Source organism: Spinacia oleracea, chromosome 1 (genome assembly GCF_020520425.1).
Source record: "Spinacia oleracea cultivar Varoflay chromosome 1, BTI_SOV_V1, whole genome shotgun sequence".
Lineage (NCBI taxonomy): Eukaryota > Viridiplantae > Streptophyta > Magnoliopsida > Caryophyllales > Amaranthaceae > Spinacia > Spinacia oleracea.
This window is the reverse complement of record NC_079487.1, coordinates 84387714-84406722: the sequence shown is the minus strand read 5'-3', so window position 1 is coordinate 84406722 and position 19009 is coordinate 84387714.

Here is a 19009-nt window from a genome sequence, read left to right as displayed (position 1 = left end):
ATGTTATGATCAAGGCGACTCAAGATTCTACACAAAACATAACATGCAAACAATTAAACAATTCAACAATGACACTTCATTTTAATCCTTTAGGACTTGTGATCAAACATAGACTCAAGTGAAATTACTCCCATTGTTCCTTCTCAAAAACATTGTTTGAGGTAACCCGACATTTCCTATTAACAAGCGGGGTGTGCCCTTAGCACGAATTGTCCTTAGATTCAATTCACATAGACTCTCTAAACATATTCTACCCCTTGGTAGAATAAACAATGCACTCTGGCAATATTCAATAGGCTCAACATATGCTAGACATCCCGTACTATAGCATAATAATAGTAATAACTTGCATGCGCAATACGTACTCATACATGCAAACCAACTTGAACAACATGCTTGACATAATTCAACGATTATAAAAGTCCATAACATGATAGTTCAACATAATCTATAAAGCATAATTCAATTCATAACATGCTCGTTCACATAGATTCAATAACAATAATCACATGCTTGTCTACACATCAAACATGAATTCCCAACATATAAATTCACATGATTTGCATTAAATACACTTCACAAAGTGCTCAAGGGATGGGTGGTCACCCTAGTCTTGTACGTACCTGGAATACCTAAGTACCGGGGCCACTTTGCGAATCAAGACTCACTAGAAATCAACTCCTATAAACACAAAGGAGAAACTTAATTATTAATCATGTTTACTAAATTTCTAGCAACTATTTAAAAAACTAAAACCCTTAGTTTAATTAGAAATTAATCGTTATTCGTTAATTTTATAGTCTCAAATAGTCAACTCAAGTCCTAGCATAAAAACATGGACTTTTTAGCTTTAAAATCATTAAAAATCAACTTTTTAAAAATTATAAACAATCTGAAAATTTAAGTTGATTCCCAAAATTTAAATCGTCATTCAATTATGTGAATCAATCGCCTAATCAATTGGAATTAAAACCCTAACAATAGGTCATCATAAAAACCATGTTTTGACCTTAAAAATTGACACTTTATTAATTCATTAAATCTGAAAATAATAATTTCAACCATTAAAATCAATTTCTTCAATTTAAATACGACAATAATAAAATACGGTGTTCATAACCGTTCCAATCAATTTAAATAACCCAAATAATTAAATAGTCATAATAATTAAAACAATTTAAAAACTGAAAATTAAAGTTTAAAAGTATACAATTGATTATTGAAGGAAATAATGCCCTTGGTCCAAGTATGCATACAATGTTAAGTCTAATAAATGCGGTTCAGTATTAATTAACAAGTTAATAATACAGTGAGATCAAGTGAGCTGAATGCCTAGCTAGAGGCCGCTTCAGTTCAAGTGGAATTAATGATATTAATCCACAGCTTACTCTTGACTGAACCCATAGGGTCACACAAATAGTAAGTAAACGGATCAAGTATTTAATGGCATTAAATACTCCATCTATGGATATTCGGAATCGACGGATCTTGGTTTCAGTGGGAGCTGAGATCGTCATAAGCAAGAAATGAATACTCCGGAAACGATGATATTGCCGGAAACAGAAATATGGATCGTGTCGGAAATATAAATATTATCCAAGTCGTAGATGTTGCCGGAAACGGAAACATGGTACGTATCGGAAAATATTATCGGAAATGGAAATATTGCCGGAATCGGAAATATTGCCGGAAACAGAAATATTATCAGAATCGGAAATATTAACGAAATCGGAAAATAATTCCGAAAACGGAAATATTAAATATTTGTTCGAAACGGAAATTAATTCCGGAATCGGAAATATTAAATATTGTTCGTATCGGAAATGAATTCCGGAATCGAGAATTTAATCGGAAGCGTATCGTACGAATTAGCATCGGACGAGGCCTGCCAGACGAAGGCCCAGCACGAAGCCGGGCCATCGCCCAGCAAGCCAACACGCAACAAACCACATGCCAAGCTCGACCAAGCCCAGCGCAAGGCCAGGCCCAGCCAAGCCTTGGCGCGCGCGCGGATCTTGGGCTGCGGGCAAAGGGGCTGTGCGCCGTGCGTGGGCAGCGAGGCTTGCGCATGGGCGTGCGGCTCGTGCATGCGTGAGTGGTTGTGAATCCTAAAGCTATCGGGATTCTACATGTGATTAAATCCTAATCCTAAAAGATAAATTAATTGATTTAGAGTTCTACAAGGATTCTAAGTTAATTAATTCGTATCCTAATAGGATTATAATTCCTTTCCATAAACTCTATAAATAAGGGCCTAGGGTCACATATTTAGTGAGACAATTGAAGTATTCAAAGGTAAGATTTTCAAGAAAAATCAGTCACTCTCTTGCCCCATAATAGCCGAAATTCATACTACCTTAAGGGCGATTCTAGTTGGTCAAGCTTAAGGCGGATCCGGACGTGCTGTGGACTATCTATGGAGGGACAACACTTGGAGTCCTAAAGACTTGTTCTTGTTCGGTTCGGGCGCAGCTAGGGAGGGCACGCTACAAAGTGTATGCATCTGAATTATGCTAAATGATTATGTGTTAATAATATGTTTCCTGGCTTTATGTTTTTTCCGCATGATTTATGTTTATTCATATGTATCATAACCTAACAGTGGTATCACGAGCCTCTTATTATTTTCATAATCTAAATTGCATGAACATGGTTAAATTTCACAAATTTGCAAGGAATTAAAGGGGTGATTAGTTTTCGTAATTAATTGCAAATTGCGTTTATTTAATTATATGTACGTAGTTTTTTCGGCAGAATATTCGTTACTCATCCAAATCGAGTGATTTTTGTGTCAATTCCGCATGTAAAAGGCATTCTAAAATTTTGACAAAAACAATATTTTTCGCCGAAACCCAGAATTCCCAAATTCGAAGCCTAACTATGACTTTTCGGAGGTTTTAGTTTTTCGAACGCAAAAGTTTGTAAATTTAAGATGTTAAATTTAATATTTGCGGTTCTTGTTGATAAATCTTGAGTTTTTGATTGACCTACAGTATATGTTGAACAATTATGAATGCCTTGTTAGGTTATGATACATATGACAATTCATAAATCATGCGGAAAAACCATTTAGCCAGGAATACATATTATTTACACATAATCATATAGCATAGTTTAGATGCATACTCTTTGTTACGTGCCTTCCCTAGCTGCGCCCGAACCGAACAAGAACAAGTCTTTAGGACTCCAAGTGTCGTCCCTCCGTAGATAGTCCACAGCACGTCCGGATCCGCCTTAAGATTGACCAACTAGAATCGCCCTTAAGGTACTAATAATTTTCGGCACTTTTAGGCAAGATGTGTGACTGAATTTTTCTCTCAAAAACTCACCTTGAATACTTGAAAACTCGTTATAAATTGTGAACCCAGGCCACATATTTATAGGGGTATGGAAAGAGAATTGGAATCCTACTAGGATACGAATTAATTAAATTAGAATCCTAGTGGAACTCTTATTTAATTAATTTATCTTTTAGGATTAGGAATTTAATCATTAAACGAATCCTATACGCTTTAGGTTTCGTATGTGAACACAAACACATACGCACGCACAGCAGCCCACGAGGGGCGCCATGCGCGCGCGCGCACAGCCTGAGCAACGCAGCCCCAATTGCCACGAAGCCCACGACTGCCGCAGCCTTGGGCGCGCGCTGGGCCTGCCTTGCGGTGGGCCTGGCGCAGCCTTGGGCTGGCGTGTTGTGGCGCGCGTTTCCCTTGCTGGACGTGGGCCTGGCTTCGTGCTGGGCCTTCGTCTAGCAAGCTCGTCCGATGCTAATTCGTACGACGCGCTTCCGATTAATTTTCCGATTCCGGAATTCATTTCCGATACGAACAATATTTAACATTTCCGATCCCGGAATTAATTTCCGTTTCGAACAAATATTTAATATTTCCGTTTCCGGAATTATTTTCCGATTCCGATAATATTTCCGATTCAGACAATATTTCCGTTTCCGGCAATATTTCCGATTCCGGCAATATTTCCATTTCCGATAATATTTTCCGATACGTACCATGTTTCCGTTTCCGGCAACATCTACGACTTGGATAATATTTATATTTCCGATACGATCCATATTTCCGTTTCCGGCAATATCATCATTTCTGGAGTATTCATTTGCTTGCCTTTGACGATCTCAGCTCCCACTGGAACCAAGATCCGTCGATTCCGAATATCCATAGATGGAGTATTTAATGCTATTAAATACTTGATCCGTTTACGTACTATTTGTGTGACCCTACGGGTTCAGTCAAGAGTAAGCTGTGGATTAATATCATTAATTCCACTTGAACTGAAGCGGCCTCTAGCTAGGCATTCAGCTCACTTGATCTCACTGAATTATTAACTTGTTATTTAATACTGAACCGCATTTATTAGACTTATGCATACTTGGACCAAGGGCATTATTTCCTTCAGTCTCCCACTTGTCCTTAGGGACAAGTGTGCATTTCCTAATTCCTTTGTCGCTCGATGCTTGCTCTTGAACATAAGGTAAGAGTTGTCATCCTTATTATGTCCAGAGGTGTTCCTCGGTTTCAGAGTTCAACTGATCAAATAAACAGATAATCATAGCCTATGATTCATCCGAGCACGGCCATGCATTTCACAGTTTCTAGTTCTCCGAGTGGCCTTGTACAACTTTTAAGCATCTCATCCCGATTTATGGGAGGACAATCCCAATCTTGCGATCTTGAGATTAGACTTCGTTTGATAGGTGATTACCTGAGCGTTGCCTTTATAGCCTCCTTTTACGGTGCGACGGTTGGTCAACGTCAAAGTAACCAGTTCTCAAACAAGTAATCTCAAATCACTCAGGTATTGAGGATTTAGTGTCTAATAATTTTAATGAAATTTACTTATGACAGATTTTCATCTCTTACAGTAAAGTTTCATAGGTCTTGTCCGATACTAGTCTTCACAAAGTAAGTATCTATGCAAATGATTATGACATTGCCATGTCCACATAGTTCAAGAAACAGAACTACTAGTCATCTTGCATTCTAATCGTCTAACGTTTTCTATGCGTCCAATTTTATAGAAAACTCCGACTAGGGACCATTTTCAACCTTTGACATTCAAGTTCACTTGATAGACATTTCTTAGTCACAGGACTGGTCCTGACAGTCTATCTTGAATATTTTGTCAAATTGAAGGGACTCATCATTTAATAAACCACAAATTAAATGGAAAAATGAATTCTTTTCATTTATTGTGAATGATTAACCAATAATGTTTTACAAAGATTTAAACTCTAAAACTTTAAAACATTAAACAGAGACATCAAAGCCATTCTCCAATATGCTTGATTCCCATTGCTGCAGTGTGCGAGTTGTGCTTCGCCTGCGGCAGAGGTTTAGTCAATGGATCTGATATGTTGTCATCAGTTCCAATTTTGCTTATCTCGACTTCTTTTCTTTCAACGAACTCTCGTAGAAGGTGAAATCTACGAAGTACATGCTTGACTCTTTGGTGGTGTCTAGGCTCCTTTGCCTGTGCAATAGCTCCGTTATTATCACAATACAGGGCTATTGGTCCTTTAATGGAGGGGACTACACCAAGTTCACCTATGAACTTCCTTAGCCATATAGCTTCCTTTGCTGCTTCATGTGCAGCAATGTACTCCGCTTTAGTTGTAGAATCCGCAATGGTGCTTTGCTTAGCACTTTTCCAGCTTACTGCTCCTCCGTTGAGGCAGAAGACAAACCCAGACTGTGATCTGAAATCATCTTTGTCGGTTTGGAAACTTGCGTCCGTATATCTTTTAACAATTAATTCATCATCTCCACCATAGACCAGGAAGTCATCTTTGTGCCTTTTCAGGTACTTCAGAATATTCTTGGCAGCAGTCCAATGTGCCTCTCCTGGGTCTGACTGGTATCTGCTCGTAGCACTGAGTGCGTACGCAACATCCGGGCGTGTACATATCATAGCATACATTATTGAACCAATTAATGATGCATATGGAATCCCATTCATTCGTCTACGCTCATCAAGTGTTTTTGGGCACTGATTCTTGCTTAGAGTCATTCCATGAGACATGGGTAGGTAGCCTCGCTTGGAGTCTGCCATCTTGAACCTATCAAGCACCTTATTGATATAAGTGCTTTAACTAAGTCCAATCATCCTTTTAGATCTATCTCTGTAAATCTTGATGCCCAATATGTACTGTGCTTCTCCTAGATCTTTCATCGAAAAACATTTCCCAAGCCAAATCTTGACAGAGTTCAACATAGGAATGTCATTTCCGATAAGTAATATGTCGTCGACATATAATACTAGGAAAGCAATTTTGCTCCCACTGACCTTCTTGTATACACAAGATTCGTCTGCGTTCTTGATGAAACCAAAGTCACTGACTGCTTCATCAAAACGTATATTCCAGCTCCTGGATGCCTGCTTCAATCCGTAGATTGACTTCTTTAGCTTGCATACCTTTTTAGCATTCTTTGGATCCTCAAAACCTTCAGGCTGTGTCATAAACACAGTTTCTGTTAAAACGCCGTTTAAGAAAGCAGTTTTGACATCCATCTGCCATATTTCGTAATCGTAATATGCAGCGATTGCTAACATTATCCGAATAGACTTTAGCATTGCAACTGGTGAAAAGGTTTCATCGTAATCCACACCGTGGACTTGCCTGTAACCTTTTGCAACCAATCTAGCTTTGAAAATTTCAAGTTTCCCATCCTTGTCCTTTTTCAGTTTGAAAACCCATTTGCTTCCAATGGCTTGGTAGCCATCTGGCAAATAGACCAAATCCCATACTTGGTTTTCAGACATGGAGTCTAACTCAGATTGCATGGCTTCTTGCCATTGTTTGGAGCTAGGGCTCGTCATAGCTTGTTTGTAAGTCGCAGGTTCATCACTTTCAAGTAATAGAACGTCATAGCTCTTGTTCGTCAAAATACCTAAGTACCTTTCCGGTTGAGATCTATATCTTTGCGATCTACGCGGGGTAACATTTCTAAATTGACCATGGTTCTCACCAGATTCTTCTAAAGATCTCTGAGTTTCATCCTGAATGTCATCTTGAGCATTCTCTAGAGTTTGTTGTTCGACTCGAATTTCTTCGAGGTCTACTTTTCTCCCACTTGTCATTTTGTAAATGTGATCTTTCTCCAAAAAGACACCATCTCGAGCAACAAACACCTTGTTCTCAGATGTATTGTAGAAGTAATACCCCTTTGTTTCCTTTGGATAGCCCACAAGGATACATTTGTCAGATTTTGGATGAAGTTTGTCTGAAATTAATCGTTTGACGTATACTTCACATCCCCAAATCTTCAGGAAAAACACATTTGGAGGATTTCCAAACCATAATTCGTATGGAGTCTTTTCGACAGCTTTAGACGGAGCTCTATTTATAGTGAGTGCAGCTGTATTTAGTGCATGTCCCCAAAATTCTAATGGAAGTTTGGCCTGACCCATCATTGACCTGACCATGTCTAGCAAGGTTCTGTTCCTCCATTCCGACACACCGTTCCATTGTGGTGTTCCAGGAGGAGTCAATTCTGATAGAATTCCACATTCTTTCAGATGGTCATCAAATTCATAGCTCAGATATTCACCGCCTCTATCAGACCGCAGTGCCTTAATCTTCTTGCCTAATTGATTCTCTACTTCACTCTGAAATTCCTTGAATTTGTCAAAGGATTCAGACTTATGCTTCATTAGGTAGACATAACCATATCTACTGAAGTCATCAGTGAAAGTGATAAAGTAGCTGAAACCACCTCTAGCATTTGTACTCATTGGTCCACATACATCTGTATGGATTAAACCCAATAGTTCATTTGCTCTTTCTCCAACTTTAGAGAAAGGTTGCTTTGTCATTTTGCCAAGTAAACATGATTCGCATTTACCACAATCCTCTAAGTCAAATGGTTCTAGAATTCCTTCCTTTTGAAGTCTTTCTAAGCGTTTCAAGTTTATATGGCCTAATCGACAATGCCACAGATAGGTGAGATCTGAATCATCCTTTTTAACCTTTTTGGTATTTATGTTATATACTTGTTTGTCGTGATCTAATAAATAAAGTCCATTGACTAATCTAGCAGATCCATAAAACATCTCTTTAAAATAAAACGAACAACTATTGTCTTTTATTAAAAAGGAAAATCCCTTAGCATCTAAGCAAGAAACTGAAATGATGTTTTTAGTAAGACTTGGAACATGGAAACATTCTTCCAGTTCCAAAACTAGCCCGGAGGGCAACGACAAATAGTAAGTTCCCACAGCTAATGCAGCAATCCGTGCTCCATTTCCCACTCGTAGGTCGACTTCACCCTTGCTTAACTTCCTACTTCTTCTTAGTCCCTGTGGATTGGAACATAAGTGTGAGCCACAACCTGTATCTAATACCTAAGAAGTTGAATTAGCAAGTATACAGTCTATAACGAAAATACCTGAAGATGGAACGACTGTTCCGTTCTTCTGATCTTCCTTTAGCTTCAAGCAATCTCTCTTCCAATGCCCCTTCTTCTTGCAGTAGAAGCATTCGGATTCAGAAGTGGGTTGACTGACCTTCCTCTTTACAGATTTGGCGCCAGTTTGCTTAGTTGGGCTGGCCTTGTTGCCACCTTTCTTAGCATTCCTCTTCTTTCCAGATTTCTTGAACTTGCCCCCACGCACCATAAGCACATCCTGCTTATCACTTTTGAGCGTCTTTTCAGCGGTCTTCAGCATACCGTGAAGCTCAGTGAGCGTTTTGTCCAGACTATTCATACTGTAGTTCAGTTTGAACTGATCATACCCGCTATGAAGAGAATGGAGGATGGTGTCTATAGCCATTTCCTGAGAAAATTGCTGATCCAGCCGACTCATATTCTCAATGAGTCCAATCATTTTGAGAACATGTGGACTTACGGGCTCGCCTTTCTTAAGCTTGGTCTCAAGAATTTGCCTATGAGTCTCGAATCTGTCGACTCGAGCCAGATCTTGGAACATGTTCTTCAACTCACTGATGATTGTGAAAGCATCTGAGTTGATGAACGTTTTCTGTAGATCCGCACTCATGGTGGCGAGCATTAGACATTTCACATCCTTGTTGGCATCAATCCAACGATTGAGGGCTGCCTGAGTGACCCCGTCGCCTGTGGCTTCGGGCATCGCTTCTTCTAGGACATACTCCTTTCCTTCCTGCATAAGAACTATTTGCAAGTTCCTTTGCCAGTCAAGGAAGTTTTTCCCGTTCAACTTCTCCTTTTCGAGAATTGATCGAATGTTGAATGAATTGTTGTTTGCCATATTTAAAACTACAATTGAAAAGAATAAACAAATAAATAACCATTCACAGTTTATCTTAATAAACTTAAATTCTAGCATACATGCATAATTCAATGTTTATTAAGCATTTTACTCAAGTTATGTGTTCCGGCAGGTGTGAATAAAATGATTCCAAGATCCTAAAATCGTTGAAGAACTAAGCACAGTTTGTCGACTTAATCCTAAAACATCTTAGGTAAGCAAAAAGCCTTGTGCTAATAGTCTAGAAACTATTCTTGGTTGATAGGTACGTCTAAGAACTTATTAGGTAAACCTATCGATTTTGCCACGACATAAAAGGACTCCTTACTTATATCGTTGAGTTTCACCAAAACTCACATGTACTCACAATTATTTGTGTACCTTGCCCCTTTAGGACCAATAAGTAACACCTCGCTGAGCGAAAACTATTACTAGATTGATGTAAAGGATATCCAAGCAAGTGTATATTTTCGCATGGCACCTTTTAACTCAATTTTTAAGTTTGGAACTTAAGGCTCTTACTATGTTGGTTAGATTTTAAGTGAACTAAAATCCTTAATCATGCAACATAATCAAGCTTTTGATCTCATGCATTTTAAGACATATTTAAAAGCAATAAATAACTTAAAACATGCATAAGATGAATGTGATCTAGTATGGCCCGACTTCATCTTGAAGCTTTAACTTCAAAGTCCGTCTTGAAAATCTCCGTGGGAGGCACCATTTTCTTCAAATAGGATAAGCTATAATTAAAACTAATTACAACTATTTGATGGTACGCAGACCATATTTGAATTGAAAAACAACTTTGGTACTTTAGACCAATTACATTCAAATTAATGGTACACAGATCATATTTTCTATCCTATTTGGGCCATACTAGTCACTTCATAACCTGCAAAACAGTACATATACAATATATTGTTAGGTTATGATACATATGACAATTCATAAATCATGCGGAAACAACCATTTAGCCAGGAATACATATTATTTACACATAATCATATAGCATAGTTTAGATGCATACTCTTTGTTGCGTGCCTTCCCTAGCTGCGCCCGAACCGAACAAGAACAAGTCTTTAGGACTCCAAGTGTGGTCCCTCCGTAGATAGTCCACAACACGTCCGGATCCGCCTTAAGATTGACCAACTAGAATCGCCCTTAAGGTACTAGAATTTTCGGCACTCTTAGGTAAGAAATATGACTGAATTTTTCTCTCAAAACTCACTTTGAATACTTGAATTAATCTCTGAAAATATGTGACCCTAGGCACGTATTTATAGAGTTATGGAAAGGGAATTGGAATCCTAGTAGGATACGAATTAATTAAATTTAGAATCCTACAAGAACTCTAATTAATTAATTTATCCTTTTAGGAATAGGAATTTAATCATATACTAATTCTAATAGTTTTAGGAATCATGCATGAACACAAAATCACACACACACGGCAGCCACGAGGGCCGCCCATGCGTGTGCGTGCGAGCAGCAGCCCACGCAGCGAGGCCATGGCCTTGGCGCGCGCTGGGCCTGCCTTGCGGTGGGCCTGGGCGCTGCCTTGGCTGGGCGCGCGTTTGGCTTGCTGGGCGATGGCCCGACTTCGTGCTGGGCCTTCGTCCGGCAGGCCTCGTCCGATGCTAATTCGTACGATACGCTTCCGATTAAATTCCCGGTTCCGGAATTCATTTCCGATACGAACAATATTTAATATTTCCGATTCCGGAATCAATTTCCGTTTCGAACAAATATTTAATATTTCCGTTTCCGGAATTATTTTCCGATTCCGATAATATTTCCGATTCTGACAATATTTCCGTTTCCGGCAATATTTCCGATTCTGGCAATATTTCCATTTCCGATAATATTTTCCGATACGTACCATGTTTCCGTTTCCAGCAACATCTACGACTTGGATAATATTTATATTTCCGATACGATCCATATTTCCGTTTCCGGCAATATCATCGTTTCCGGAGTATTCATTTCTTGCCTGTGACGATCTCAGCTCCCACTGAAACCAAGATCCGTCGATTCCGAATATCCATAGATGGAGTATCTAATGCCATTAAATACTTGATCCGTTTACGTACTATTTGTGTGACCCTACGGGTTCAGTCAAGAGTAAGCTGTGGATTAATATCATTAATTTCACTTGAACTGAAGCGGCCTCTAGCTAGGCATTCAGCTCACTTGATCTCACTGAATTATTAACTTGTTAATTAATACTGAACCGCATTTATTAGACTTAACATAGAATGCATACTTGGACCAAGGGCATTATTTCCTTCAGTCTCCCACTTGTCCTTAGGGACAAGTGTGCATTTCCTAATTCCTTTGTCGCTCGATGCTTGCTCTTGAACATAAGGTAAGAGTCGTCATCCTTATTATGTCCAGAGGTGTTCCTCGGTTTCAGAGTTCAACTGATCAAATAAACAGATAATCATAGCCTATGATTCATCCGAGCACGGCCATGCATTTCACAGTTTCTAGCTCTCCAAGTGGCCTTGTACAACTTTTAAGCATCTCATCCCGATTTATGGGAGGACAATCCCAATCTTGCGATCTTGAGATTAGACTTCGTTTGATAGGTGATTACCTGAGCGTTGCCTTTATAGCCTCCTTTTACGGTGCGACGGTTGGTCAACGTCAAAGCAACCAGTTCTCAAACAAGTAATCTCAAATCACTCAGGTATTGAGGATTTAGTGTCTAATAATTTAATGAAATTTACTTATGACAGACTTTCATCTCTTACAGTAAAGTTTCATAGGTCTTGTCCGATACTAGTCTTCCCAAAGTAAGTATCTATGCAAATGATTATGACATTGCCATGTCCACATAGTTCAAGAAACAGAACTACTAGTCATCTTGCATTCTAATCGTCTAACGTTTTCTATGCGTCCAATTTTATAGAAAACTCCGACTAGGGACCATTTTCAACCTTTGACATTCAAGTTCACTTGATAGACATTTCTTAGTCACAGGACTGGTCCTGACAGTCTATCTTGAATATATCGTCAAATTGAAGGGACTCATCATTTAATAAACCACAAATTAAATGGAAAAATGAATTCTTTTCATTTATTGTGAATGATTAACCAATAATGTTTTACAAAGATTTAAACTCTAAAACTTTAAAACATTAAACAGAGACATCAAAGCTATTCTCCAATATGCTTGATTCCCATAGCTGCAGTGTGCGAGTTGTGCTTCGCCTGCGGCAGAGGTTTAGTCAATGGATCTGATATGTTGTCATCAGTTCCAATTTTGCTTATCTCGACTTCTTTTCTTTCAACGAACTCTCGTAGAAGGTGAAATCTACGAAGTACATGCTTGACTCTCTGGTGGTGTCTAGGCTCTTTTGCCTGTGCAATAGCTCCGTTATTGTCACAATACAGGGCTATTGGTCCTTTAATGGAGGGGACTACACCAAGTTCACCTATGAACTTCCTTAGCCATATAGCTTCCTTTGCTGCTTCATGTGCAGCAATGTACTCCGCTTCAGTTGTAGAATCCGCAATGGTGCTTTGCTTAGCACTTTTCCAGTTTACTGCTCCTCCGTTGAGGCAGAAGACAAACCCAGACTGTGATCTGAAATCATCTTTGTCGGTTTGGAAACTTGCGTCCGTATAGCCTTTAACAATTAATTCATCATCTCCACCATAGACCAGGAAGTCATCTTTGTGCCTTTTCAGGTACTTCAGAATGTTCTTGGCAGCAGTCCAATGCGCCTCTCCTGGGTCTGACTGGTATCTGCTCGTAGCACTGAGTGCGTACGAAACATCCGGGCGTGTACATATCATAGCATATATTATTGAACCAATCAATGATGCATATGGAATCCCATTCATTCGTCTACGCTCATCAAGTGTTTTTGGGCACTGAGTCTTGCTTAGAGTCATTCCATGAGACATGGGTAGGTAGCCTCGCTTGGAGTCCGCCATCTTGAACCTATCAAGCACCTTATTGATATAAGTGCTTTGGCTAAGTCCAATCATCCTTTTAGATCTATCTCTGTAAATCTTGATGCCCAATATGTACTGTGCTTCTCCTAGATCCTTCATCGAAAAACATTTCCCAAGCCAAATCTTGACAGAGTTCAACATAGGAATGTCATTTCCGATAAGTAATATGTCGTCGACATATAATACTAGGAAAGCAATTTTGCTCCCACTGACCTTCTTGTATACACAAGATCCGTCTGCGTTCTTGATGAAACCAAAGTCACTGACTGCTTCATCAAAACGTATATTCCAGCTCCTGGATGCCTGCTTCAATCCGTAGATTGACTTCTTTAGCTTGCATACCTTTTTAGCATTCTTTGGATCCTCAAAACCTTCAGGCTGTGTCATAAACACAGTTTCTGTTAAAACGCCGTTTAAGAAAGCAGTTTTGACATCCATCTGCCATATTTCGTAATCGTAATATGCAGCGATTGCTAACATTATCCGAATAGACTTTAGCATTGCAACTGGTGAAAAGGTTTCATCGTAATCCACACCGTGGACTTGCCTGTAACCTTTTGCAACCAATCTAGCTTTGAAAACTTCAAGTTTCCCATCCTTGTCCTTTTTCAGTTTGAAAACCCATTTGCTTCCAATGGCTTGGTAGCCATCTGGCAAATCGACCAAATCCCATACTTGGTTTTCAGACATGGAGTCCAATTCAGATTGCATGGCTTCTTGCCATTGCTTGGAGCTAGGGCTCGTCATAGCTTGTGTGTAAGTCGCAGGTTCATCACTTTTAAGTAATAGAACGTCATAGCTCTCGTTCGTCAAAATACCTAAGTACCTTTCCGGTTGAGATCTATATCTTTGCGATCTACGCGGGGTAACATTTCTAGATTGACCATGATTCTCACCAGATTCTTCTAAAGATCTCTGAGTTTCATCCTGAATGTCATCTTGAGCATTCTCTAGAGTTTGTTGTTCGACTCGAATTTCTTCGAGGTCTACTTTTCTCCCACTTGTCATTTTGGAAATGTGATCTTTCTCTAAAAAGACACCATCTCGAGCAACAAACACCTTGTTCTCAGATGTATTGTAGAAGTAATACCCCTTTGTTTCCTTTGGATAGCCCACAAGGATACATTTGTCAGATTTTGGATGAAGTTTGTCTGAAATTAATCGTTTGACGTATACTTCACATCCCCAAATCTTAAGAAAAGACACATTTGGAGGCTTTCCAAACCATAATTCGTATGGAGTCTTTTCGACAGCTTTAGACGGAGCTCTATTTATAGTGAGTGCAGCTGTATTTAGTGCATGTCCCCAAAATTCTAATGGAAGTTCGGCCTGACCCATCATTGACCTGACCATGTCTAGCAAGGTTCTGTTCCTCCGTTCCGACACACCGTTCCATTGTGGTGTTCCAGGAGGAGTCAATTCTGATAGAATTCCACATTCTTTCAGATGGTCATCAAATTCATAGCTCAGATATTCACCGCCTCTATCAGACCGCAGTGCTTTAATCTTCTTGCCTAATTGATTCTCTACTTCACTATGAAATTCCTTGAATTTGTCAAAGGATTCAGACTTATGCTTCATTAGGTAGACATAACCATACCTACTGAAGTCATCAGTGAAAGTGATAAAGTAGCTGAAACCACCTCTAGCATTTGTACTCATTGGTCCACATACATCTGTATGGATTAAACCCAATAGTTCATTTGCTCTTTCTCCAACTTTAGAGAAAGGTTGCTTTGTCATTTTGCCAAGTAAACATGATTCGCATTTACCATAATCCTCTAAGTCAAATAGTTCTAGAATTCCTTCCTTTTGAAGTCTTTCTAAGCGTTTCACGTTTATATGGCCTAATCGACAATGCCACAGATAGGTGAGATCTGAATCATCCTTTTTGGCCTTTTTGGTATTTATGTTATAAACTTGTTTGTCGTGATCTAATAAATAAAGTCCATTGACTAATCTAGCAGATCCATAAAACATCTCTTTAAAATAAAACGAACAACTATTGTCTTTTATTAAAAAGGAAAATCCCTTAGCATCTAAGCAAGAAACTGAAATTATGTTTTTAGTAAGACTTGGAACATGGAAACAATCTTCCAGTTCCAAAACTAGCCCGGAGGGCAACGACAAATAGTAAGTTCCTACAGCTAATGCAGCAATCCGTGCTCCATTTCCCACTCGTAGGTCGACTTCACCCTTGCTTAACTTTCTACTTCTTCTTAGTCCCTGTGGATTGGAACATAAGTGTGAGCCACAACCTGTATCTAATACCCAAGAAGTTGAATTAGCAAGTATACAGTGTATAACGAAAATACCTGAAGATGGAACGACTGTTACGTTCTTCTGATCTTCCTTTAGCTTCAAGCAATCTCTCTTCCAATGCCCCTTCTTCTTGCAGTAGAAGCATTCGGATTCAGAAGTGGGTTGACTGACCTTCCTCTTTACAGATTTGGCGCCAGTTTGCTTAGTTGGGCTGGCCTTGTTGCCACCTTTCTTAGCATTCCTCTTCTTTCCAGATTTCTTGAACTTGCCCCCACGCACCATAAGCACATCCTGCTTATCACTTTTGAGCGTCTTTTCAGCGGTCTTCAGCATACCGTGAAGCTCAGTGAGCGTTTTGTCCAGACTATTCATACTGTAGTTCAGTTTGAACTGATCATACCCGCTATGAAGAGAATGGAGGATGGTGTCTATAGCCATTTCCTGAGAAAATTGCTGATCCAGCCGACTCATATTCTCAATGAGTCCAATCATTTTGAGAACATGTGGACTTACGGGCTCGCCTTTCTTAAGCTTGGTCTCAAGAATTTGCCTATGAGTCTCGAATCTTTCGACTCGAGCCAGATCTTGGAACATGTTCTTCAACTCACTGATGATTGTGAAAGCATCTGAGTTGATGAACGTTTTCTGCAGATCCGCACTCATGGTGGCGAGCATTAGACATTTCACATCCTTGTTGGCATCAATCCAACGATTGAGGGCTGCCTGAGTGACCCCGTCGCCTGCGGCTTCGGGCATCGCCTCATCTAGGACATACTCCTTTTCTTCCTGCATAAGAACTATTTGCAAGTTCCTTTGCCAGTCAAGGAAGTTTTTCCCGTTCAACTTCTCCTTTTCGAGAATTGATCGAATGTTGAATGAATTGTTGTTTGCCATATTAAAAAATACAATTGAAAAGAATAAACAAATAAATAACCATTCACAGTTTCTCTTAATAAACTTAAATTCTAGCATACATGCATAATTCAATGTTTATTAAGCATTTTATTCAAGTTATGTGTTCCGGCAGGTGTGAATAAAATGATTCCAAGATCCTAAAATCATTGAAGAACTAAGCACAGTTTGTCGACTTAATCCTAGAACATCTTAGGTAAGCAAAAGCCTTTTGCTAATAGTCTAGAAACTATTCTTGGTTGATAGGTACGTCTAAGAACTTATTAGGTAAACCTATCGATTTTGCCACGACATAAAAGGACTCCTTACTTATATCGTTGAGTTTCACCAAAACTAACATGTACTCACAATTATTTGTGTACCTTGCCCCTTTAGGACCAATAAGTAACACCTCGCTGAGCGAAAACTATTACTAGATTGATGTAAAGGATATCCAAGCAAGTGTATATTTTGGCATGGCACCTTTTAACTCAATTTTTAAGTTTGGAACTTAAGGCTCTTACTATGTTGGTTAGATTTTAAGTGAACTAAAATCCTTAATCATGCAACATAATCAAGCCACAATCTTACGCATAATTAAGACATATTTAAAGCAATAAATAACATAAAGCATGCATAAGATAAATGTGATCTAGTATGGCCCGACTTCATCTTGAAGCTTTGACTTCAAAGTCCGTCTGAAATCTCCGTGGGAGGCACCATTTTCTTCAAATAGGATAAGCTATAACTAATTACAACTATTTGATGGTACGCTGACCATATTTGAATTGAAAAATAACTTTGGTACTTTAGACCAATTACATTCAAATTAATGGTACGCAGACCATATTTTCTATCCTATTTGGGCCATACTAGTCACTTCATAACCTGCAAAACAGTACATATACAATATATACCATTCACCCATTCATTATCATGAATGGCCCACGTAGCTGGTTAGTAAAACACATTATGCATCACGTAAACATTTGCAGCAATTAATCAAGGGCACCAATAATCTACCAATTATTCAGTCCTTATTAATTCTAATCAAGTTGTTTTAACCTTAAGGATTTGTAGACCTAATCAAGAGTTTTATGACTAAAAGGGCTCCCACTTAAACCAATAAATTCATATGCTTTACTAATTTTAAACATAAAAATGTATTTCAAGTCTAACCGGAAACATACAAATTTAATTAAAATTTAAAGCTCACATAAATTTATAATTGAATCCAAAAAGTTTAATTTAATTTCAGTCGTATTTAAATTAATTCATGATTTTAATTTTAGTAAAATAATTAGAATAAATAAAATTTATTATAATTACAATATTCAAAATTAAAATCCAATAAAATAATTTAAATTATTAATTTTAAAATTAATTAAAATTACGTAAACTGAAAATTTTCAAATTAAACATTCAAAACGATCTAATCGCAACGCAAACACCCTACGCATTGCACGCCCATGGGCCGCACGCACACAGCCATCGCTGGCCATGTGCGCGCAGCCCATGCGCTCGTCGCGGAATTGACACAAAAATCACTCGATTTGGATGAGTAACGAAGAAACTGCCGAAAAACTGCGTACGTATAATTAAATAAACGCAATTTGCAATTAATTAACAATTACGAAAATTAATCACCCCTTTTAATTCTTGCAAATTTGTAATATTTAACCATGTTCATGCAATTTAGATTATGAAAATAATAAGGGGCTCTGATACCACTGTTAGGTTATGATACATATGACAATTCATAAATCATGCGGAAACAACCATTTAGCCAGGAATACATATTATTTACACATAATCATATAGCATAGTTTAGATGCATACTCTTTGTTGCGTGCCTTCCCTAGCTGCGCCCGAACCGAACAAGAACAAGTCTTTAGGACTCCAAGTGTCGTCCCTCCGTAGATAGTCCACAGCACGTCCGGATCCGCCTTAAGATTGACCAACTAGAATCGCCCTTAAGGTACTAGAATTTTCGGCACTCTTAGGTAAGAAATATGACTGAATTTTTCTCTCAAAACTCACTTTGAATACTTGAATTAATCTCTGAAAATATGTGACCCTAGGCACGTATTTATAGAGTTATGGAAAGGGAATTGGAATCCTAGTAGGATACGAATTAATTAAACTTAGAATCCTACAAGAACTCTGATTAATTAATTTATCCTTTTAGGAATAGGAATTTAATCATATACTAATTCTAATAGTTTTAGGAATCATGCATGAACACAAACTCACACACACACGGCAGCCACGAGGGCCGCCCATGCGTGTGCGTGCGAGCAGCAGCCCACGCAGCGAGGCCATGGCCTTGGCGCGCGCTGGGCCTGCCTTGCGGTGGGCCTGGGCGCTGCCTTGGCTGGGCGCGCGTTTGGCTTGCTGGGCGATGGCCCGACTTCGTGCTGGGCCTTCGTCCGGCAGGCCTAGTCCGATGCTAATTCGTACGATACGCTTCCGATTAAATTCCCGGTTCCGGAATTCATTTCCGATACGAACAATATTTAATATTTCCGATTCCGGAATCAATTTCCGTTTCGAACAAATATTTAATATTTCCGTTTCCGGAATTATTTTCCGATTCCGATAATATTTCCGATTCTGACAAAATTTCCGTTTCCGGCAATATTTC